Here is an 8,570-nt window from a genome sequence, read left to right on the forward strand (position 1 = left end):
ATATAGGATTCACGGACCTACAATAGTATAAACGTCTTTGACAAAACAGTAGTATAAACGTGGATAGAGTTGCATGCAAGGCAGAACTAATGAAAGGCATTAAAAAACAGGAAAAGAAAAAAAAACTTAGTGAGAACTGAGAAGCGTTGTTACAAAAAAAAAAGAAAAAAAAAAGAGAGATCGAACTGAGAAGCGTTCAGCCGTGACATATACAGTATTTAAGAAAATAGTTTTTTAAATCATACTCCCTCTGTTCAGAATTATTTGATGTTTAAGGTTTTTGCACACAGTTTAAAGATTTATTTAATTTTTATTTTTCCTATACTAAAAATATTATTTATAATTCATTTAAATATCATTCAGCCAATAAGAAAACAATCTGCAGAATATAAAAGGTCAAAAACTATAAAAATTCATTAAATTTTGCATTGAAAAGTGAAAACATCAAATAATTCTGAACAAAAAAAACCTTCTAAAACATCAAATAATTCTGAACAGAGGGAGTATATTTTAATTAAGTTCACTTGTTTTCTTTTAGCACACATGATTGGTTATTTGGTTATAGGCTAAAACCTACGAAACACCAAATTTTGGTACCGAAATGTTTATTTTCTTTATCTTAAATTGATATTAGAGTTAAACACAAAATAAAGATGAGACTATAAAATACATATTATTACTACTTAATATATCATAACTATTAACCAACAGCATCACTAGATAACACTAATATTATCAATTATCGATTAATTAAAAATGTATAGGAAAGTTTGAAAAATATATCTTTAAAAAACAAAACTAGGAATTTTTTGTTTTAAAATAGAAGGAATATAAAATACGGGACATAATTTATTTATATAAGTTGGTTTTTCCTTTTTTAATTTCTTCAAAATGTTTTAAACAACCTAAGTTCAATTCTATGAAATGTCTTTTGGGAATTTTTTCTCACGTTCTACTTTAAGCAACAAATACACTAGACCGGTTATATCACATATAATTTTTTTTCACACCATACAAAATATACCGAAAAACATCGCTCATTCCAAGTTTTTAAAATTAGTTAAATTTTAATAATTTACATTTTTCAAAACATCCAATATTTATTCCACTACATTTGTTTGTGCTATCAGATTTTGCTTTGCTTTTCTGTTTATTTAGCACAAATAACATATATTACTTTATTTTTTGCAATTTGTGGTCAGCCTGATTAGCACAATTCGTTGCTAGAATCCCATTTAGAACCAAAAGACTATGGGATTACCGACGTTTTTTTTTCTTATTTTTCTTTGCCGCTTTGTTTGTCATCTAATTTAAAAAAACGTGGATAAGTGGAAAAAGTAATTCAAGAAAGTAATGATTTTACTAAGCCTAGGAAGGCATTTTGCTGATTCGTCCAAATATCATTTTCAGTTATAATTGCTTCATGACTTTAGTTTTTGCGGTTTATCCTAATCCTACCATATTTGTTTATTGATTTATATAATACATATAATATGACGTTTAGAGTTACGTCACAAACACAATTATGTGTGTTTTAGGTTAATTTCTTTAATATATTTATATCAATATTAAATTTAGAATGAAAAATATTTCATAATCCGTGTAAAATAAATAAAATTATTTGTAAATAAAATAAAATTTAAAATGCGGACGTGTACCTGCCAAAAATGAAAATTAACTATTTTTAATTATTTATTATTTTATTTTGAATTTAATATACTATTTTATTTAGATTTAATTTATTTTTTATGATGTTTAATTATTATTTTTATAACTATAATTTTGTTTTACATGGTAAACATCTAATCGACTAACAGATATGTATCACAATCATGTTAATAACAAAGTCTGAGACATCAAATTTTTTGTAAATAATAAAATATAAGGGTGTCTTTAACATTTAATAAAAGGTATTTGTTTTCGTTGTTTTTCTCTTTATTATTATATATTTAATATATCATATATTAAATACTAAATGAGAATTAGAGATATAAATTAGTGAAAAAAAAGAACTGATATTTCAATAAAACAGAGTTCCGCTCTGCTCCGAATCATTCTCTTGAAGCTCATACTTTTCATCATAAATGATCCACTTGGGTTTTGGTGGTTCGTAGTATAATTTTAAAAAATCATAACATTTTCAATAATTAGTAGAATACTAACTAAGATAATTAAGTGGATTCTCAGTTTTCATTAACATGCGAGAAAATACAGTCCAACTTATTATAAATTGGGAAAATTGATGAGTTTGATCATCTAATTTTCTAATTGCCACATTTTCTTAAAGCAAACGCCCCAAATTATAGAAAGGACCACTTGAAATTATTTTTAGTTGACAAATCTAGAGTTAGTAGTGGGCCATCCGACTTCGTTCTCGCGAGTTCTCAACTGGGCCTCCAATTAATAATGTGATGTTTTTAAGTTTTACTTTTTTTTGTGTAAAAAAAACTTATCGATATAGGATTTTTAGACAAAAACTATCTGAATTTTTTATAAAAAAAAATGCAATCTTGAATAATTTAATTAGGGCGTTGCCTCAGCGCTATATATAATTTTCAAAAAAAATTTCCTTCATTTATCAAAATGTATGGTCTTAGACATATGAAACATTATGACAAGCAATTTCTCAAAGAAAGCCATTATTTACCAAATGTTAAATGATATAATGAAACTATTAGACTATAACGTGAAAACGTTAAAGAAACCTATTAGAGTATTACTATTCAATTTTATTTTTTTTTGGTAAAAAAAGAGATTTGAGAGTTAAAAGGATACTAGTGAAATTCTATGCGTCTCGATTATTCAATATATTTAGTATATTTTTATTTGTTATATATATATATATATATATCAACTTAGGAGAACCAACTTAATTAATTCCATATTATATTCTTGATGAATCAATGCAAAAATGGACTGTCATGTAGCCTATTGCTTGATGTTTGTATCACCTTGATCTTCTGTATATACGATTTTCATCCCAGATATTATTAATTACGGTTAGCTGACAGTCAACAACATATCGATCACCTCTATTCTTTTTTTTTTTCGATCACCTCTATTCAATTTCGATATCAAGTAAATTGCATCTGAAATTAGACAACTAATGTTGATGGAGAAGCCATAAGTTGGAGGACCCAACACAAATGGAAAAAACATCTATTAGAGTATATACTCATATTCCTAACGGTAATGTTATCATTTAAAAAAATATACTATTGTTAATAAAATGAGAAAATATTACCAAAAGACTTTGTTGACTTTGCAATCACTTTTTCAACAATTTGTTTTTGTGAATTTTTATATATGAATGTGGTTGGAAGGAAAATGAGTTGTCGGAAATCTAAATTGATAAACCAGTCCAATCGTTCGCAATGATAATGTTGATGTAACCCATAGAATCTCGCATGTCGGCTCCACAACTTTTTACATTTATGCTTATTTATTTGCATGGTGGCTCAAGTGTCATCACTCATCTCAAAAAAATATCATTCCAAATAGATCTCTGAAAACGAATTTTTTTATTAATTATTATGCGACTTTTATATTTTTCCGGCGCAGAAAATCACAAACATTGTTTTTTAAAACCTTAACCTAATACGAAGGGAATGTTAGTTACACAACTTACAATATGCTTTTATGTTTAAATTATACTCCCTCTATTCAGAATTAGTTGATGTTTAAGGTTTTTGCATACAGATTAAGGATGCATTTAATATTTATTTTTTCTATACTAAAAAATTATCTATAATTCATTTAAATATTATTTAGCCAATAAGAAAACAATTTGCAGAATATAAAAAGTCAAAAACAATAATAATTCTGAACAAAAAAAACCTCATAAAACATCAAATAATTCTGAACAGAGAGAGTAAGATTTAAGTGATATATGAAGGGTATATTAGTGACAACTTACAACAACTCAAATCTGAAGTAATTTACATAAACATGCTTTAGTTAAGAAAATATTTTCGGCATTCATATTATTATTATCATATAAACTCATAAAAACACTGGTGGTAATTTAGCTAATTAAACTAATTAAATACTGGCAATGACTACATATATCTAAGACTTATCAGCGATTCAGTTTTAATTGGCTAACTCCCAACAGGTCACAACTTTCACCTAAATATGGCAACCTTAAGGATTTACATTTAAAAGAATCCTTAAAACCGTTGGAAGCTATTGGAAGAATGAGGCCTAATTAGAATTCTACAAGAAGTCAAATTTTAATATGAACGTGTTTAAAGCCAGACTGTGACATTTGCGTATTTAATTTTGTGGCCTTTTGGGTATCATAAGTCGTAAGAAACGTACTTTAGATATATATTTTTAAATGACACTGTGCTATATTATTCGTACACTGCATATTTAATCGTACTTTAGAAAAGAGAAACACATTTGAGTACTATTTCTGATCCTTAGACTTTGTATATTATTGAAGTATGTATATTAATTTATAGAATGTACAGTTTCAAAAATGTATATACTCGTAATAAATTTTTTTTTTCTCGTAATAAAACTTTGATTAACGGATCAACTTAACTGAACGAAGAGTCGGTTTTGAAAACCTCACAATCTTTTTGTATTAGTGGGGCTAGAACTTTCTGAAAAACTGTTGCGATTGTTAAGGATTTCGAAAACGAAAACAACACAAATACTTTCGTAAGATAGTTTACGATATAAGTTCGAGCATTTACATATGCTGGTGCATTTTTTGCCCATTTTCATAGGTTAATCGTCCGTTCTCCGTTCGCTATATCACCTTTTTAATTATTTGGCTTCTTCAACCGTTTCCTTTTTCTTTTTTAGTTTCCATTTTCTTTGATTTTAGGAATGCTCACGTAGACTGATTGAAAAAATTACAAGAGTGGCGAAGGCAGAAAAAATATTTACACAAATCAGAGAAGTCAATTCACGTTTATGGACTTATTAATATCTTGATGTTGCGTGTCAGAGTAGTAAAATCCTTTTGTTTAAAAAGTTTCATCAATTTATTGGCACATTGGATGATGGCGCGACGAGCTTTATGCTAGAGAACTCGAGTGATGGCTAACATGCAAGATGGTCAACGTTAGAAAGATTAGATCGTTTACCATATATTGTTTTTAGGTGATTTGATTTGCTTATAAACGTCGGTTGAGGGATTAGTCTTAACAGGTTACAACAACTAACTATGTGTTAGTTTTATAAATACCATTCAAAACAGGCATCAAAATTCGTAAAATACTCATATATCAGTCAATTTTTTTATTGTCATGCGTTATTTTCAGTTTATCTTTCCTTTTATATATCTGTATATAGCAATTGACGTAAAATTGACAATCTTCAATCTCACCGTATAATTACGTTTTCTTTTCCTAGTCAATAACCCATGATTTTCGTTTTCAACAATTCACCACATATATTTTCTTTTTCTTTTTTTTCAGCTTAACCCACTATTTGATTTTGAGTTTAAATTTGCAATTTATTAATTAAAGTCTTAAGGTCGGGCAAGAATAACATGATCATGTCCTTAAATGGAAATAGCACTGATATATATATATAATATATATATATATATAAATATAAATATATATATGGAATTACTCTCTCAACAGCAGTGGTATAATATTATACATATATATTAATTAAGTATAAACAGAATCTCCCCAATTGTGCGAGCGACTCTTGTCACATCGTATCACATAATACAATCAAATCAGTACCATGATCATCGTACAAAACTTTTCTTGGTTGATTTTTCTTTGGTTTTGTGATGAAGGCTTTGAATGGGATGCAACAAAAATACAGAGTAACTGCATGTAAGGACCATCTGCATTTTATTTACCATTCATGTCTTAAAAAACACAGATTAAAATTAGAATAAAAAAATAATAATCTGCATATAGATCTATATTACTCTTCATACTGAACTATCATTTTTGGACATGTTCACCCAGTTCTGCATTTCTTTTATATTTTCTAATTATTTTATTGATTTATAAATTTATGTTTTTATTGATCTGCATAATCTGCTTGATTTGCATTGTTTCTGATTTATCTGCATGATCTGCATAATATGCATTATTCCATATCTGTTCACCATTCGAAGCCTAAATATATATGGATTACTGGATTAAGTTGAGATTATTAGACAATAGACTTTAATTTCTAGAGTGTGTGAAAAGTATCACACATTGAAAATTATAAAAGATCTTGGATAATATATAAAATATTTGATTAATTATCCATTTAGTTAGAAGACCAGGAATCTGAACATAGTATCAGATCCGATCCACACATTCCTAGAGTCCTAGGACCCAAGATTGATGGACATTAAAAGCTATAAAAGCCGCTATTTCAAAGAACGATATTAATATATAAAAAGAACTTGGGACATGAAATATTTATTAGGAGCCAAAAATTATAAAAAGAGTTGGGATTTAAGGATTTTAGAGAAATTGTTGCTCAACATGAGCTTTTTTTTAATTGTTTTGTTAAAGTGCTATTCATGAGCATGCAAAGGAAGATAAAAGAAATATAGAAGAATGTGATTATTTTTTGTACTTACAGCAAAAAATGTGAATACAAATCAAAACGTGTGACAGTGTGAGCGATAACTGACAATTAAGGATTGTACTTAAGCTTGAACAAAACATTATCCCGGAATTTTTCTCGAACTTATTAAAAATGTATTAGCTTGAACCACCTTCGACGACGTCTTCTTGAACCACCTTCGACGTCTTTAACCTATAAAGATAATTGTGAATGTTGACAAAAAGAAAAAGAAAAAAGAAGATAATATTTTCGAACTAATAATAGAGAAAAAAACTGAGATACTTGAATTTATTGTCTGGTGATTCAAAACAAACAACAAATCTAGTTTTCAAAAACACTTCTTAGTTCTTATCGTTCTTTTAAAGCTAGATATGTATCTAAAAATTTCCAAATTAATTGACATGTAGATTCAGAGAATGAGGAAAACAATGACAACATTACCAAAGTACTATCTTTAACGAAGAAATAAATTACTAGAAAACTCCTTTATTTCTTTTCTTTTTTTTGCTAAGTTGTACGTACTAGTAACGGTGGATGTTAGATAAACATCGTAGTGTTAGGTAGCCCGGTGCAATACAGTATTTGATTAATTAGATATATTATACGCCATTACAACTTAATGGATAGTATTTTCTTTGTTGATAATTTCGGGATTCGAAGTCAAAGCTCATACATTTCTTTGGGTTTGGTATTAAACAGTTTATAATATTAAGACATGGTATAAATCATTTTCTTAAAAAGGATTGAACTTAGTACAATAAAACCAACTCTTTATACAAACCACTACTACCATATCTTTAGTAAATCAAGGATAAGGAAGATACATCGTAAGTGATGCATAAGGAGGACATAATATACACGTTTGGACAATTCAACTCCGAATTTCGATCGATTTGGAAAATCCGGTGTGAACTAAAAGAAACAAAAAGTGACCCACATACACTGGAAACGTGCCTCAGGCATAAGGAGGATACTTGGTTCATTAGTATACACAGATTGGAAAGGCCACATCACAACATGCATGCTCTATAATCTTAAAGAAATAAGTAAGAAAAATTAACATCTTCGCCGCCCACGTATAGTCTACACGAATTATCCATTTAAACATGAATTTGACTATAAATTCTTTCTTTTTTTTTGTTTATCGTCTCTTATGAATAGAGAGAGAGAGCTTATTATGATCGTAAAAAAATGCACTCAATATATATATATATATATTTTTTGAAATGTTAAATTTATAATTTGCTAACAACATGGGAGAAAATTCGATTCGGTTGCATGCAAGCATGAAACTCACAAGGCACAAAAGAGCATTAAAGCAAAATTCTACTTGCAAACCAAGGTTGAATATAAAACCCATCTAGGTTTTCACTCCCTGGTTCAATTTCATTTTGTGATACATCGACCAAAGTGAATGAAGATGTGGAGGTGGTATCTGGTCTTGCATTGGTCCAACAAATTATAGACAATATAAACAGAAAAGAAAAACAAAGCATGTGATGATTAGGAATTAGCTTCCAACAGAATAACCGTTACCCTGAAACCTTTGTCGGCTCATACGTGGTGACTTCCTTAATCACATGCATTATTTTTTTCTTTTCTCGATGCAAATATTTGCATAAAACAATGTCCATTTTTTGTGTTTTCTTTTTGTCAATGTCCATTGTTGTTTTCCTACTTAAAATAATTTATTTTTCCTTGGAACTTGTGAAATAAATTCATCAGTCAAATTATTAGCTTCCGCTTCTGATGACTTCTAATAGAAAAGTTCTCTGACATGTTCGAGAATCGAGACCACTTGCCAACAGACAGAGTCCAACAGAAAACTAACAAACTGATTAACTGATTTTGCCTCCATACCAGAAAGTGCATCCTAATGTTCTTTGTTCATTAAATAACACTACAAGAAAACATGTGATTTCCAACGACCATATCCGTCGGAAATTCGTCTGGAAATGGCATTTCCGACGAATTTCCGACAAAATATGGTGGTCGGAATCATCTCGTCGGAAAAAACAAAATGGTCA

Source organism: Eutrema salsugineum, unplaced genomic scaffold (assembly GCF_000478725.1).
Source record: "Eutrema salsugineum unplaced genomic scaffold, Eutsalg1_0 scaffold_1, whole genome shotgun sequence".
In the NCBI taxonomy this organism is placed as follows: Eukaryota; Viridiplantae; Streptophyta; class Magnoliopsida; order Brassicales; family Brassicaceae; genus Eutrema; species Eutrema salsugineum.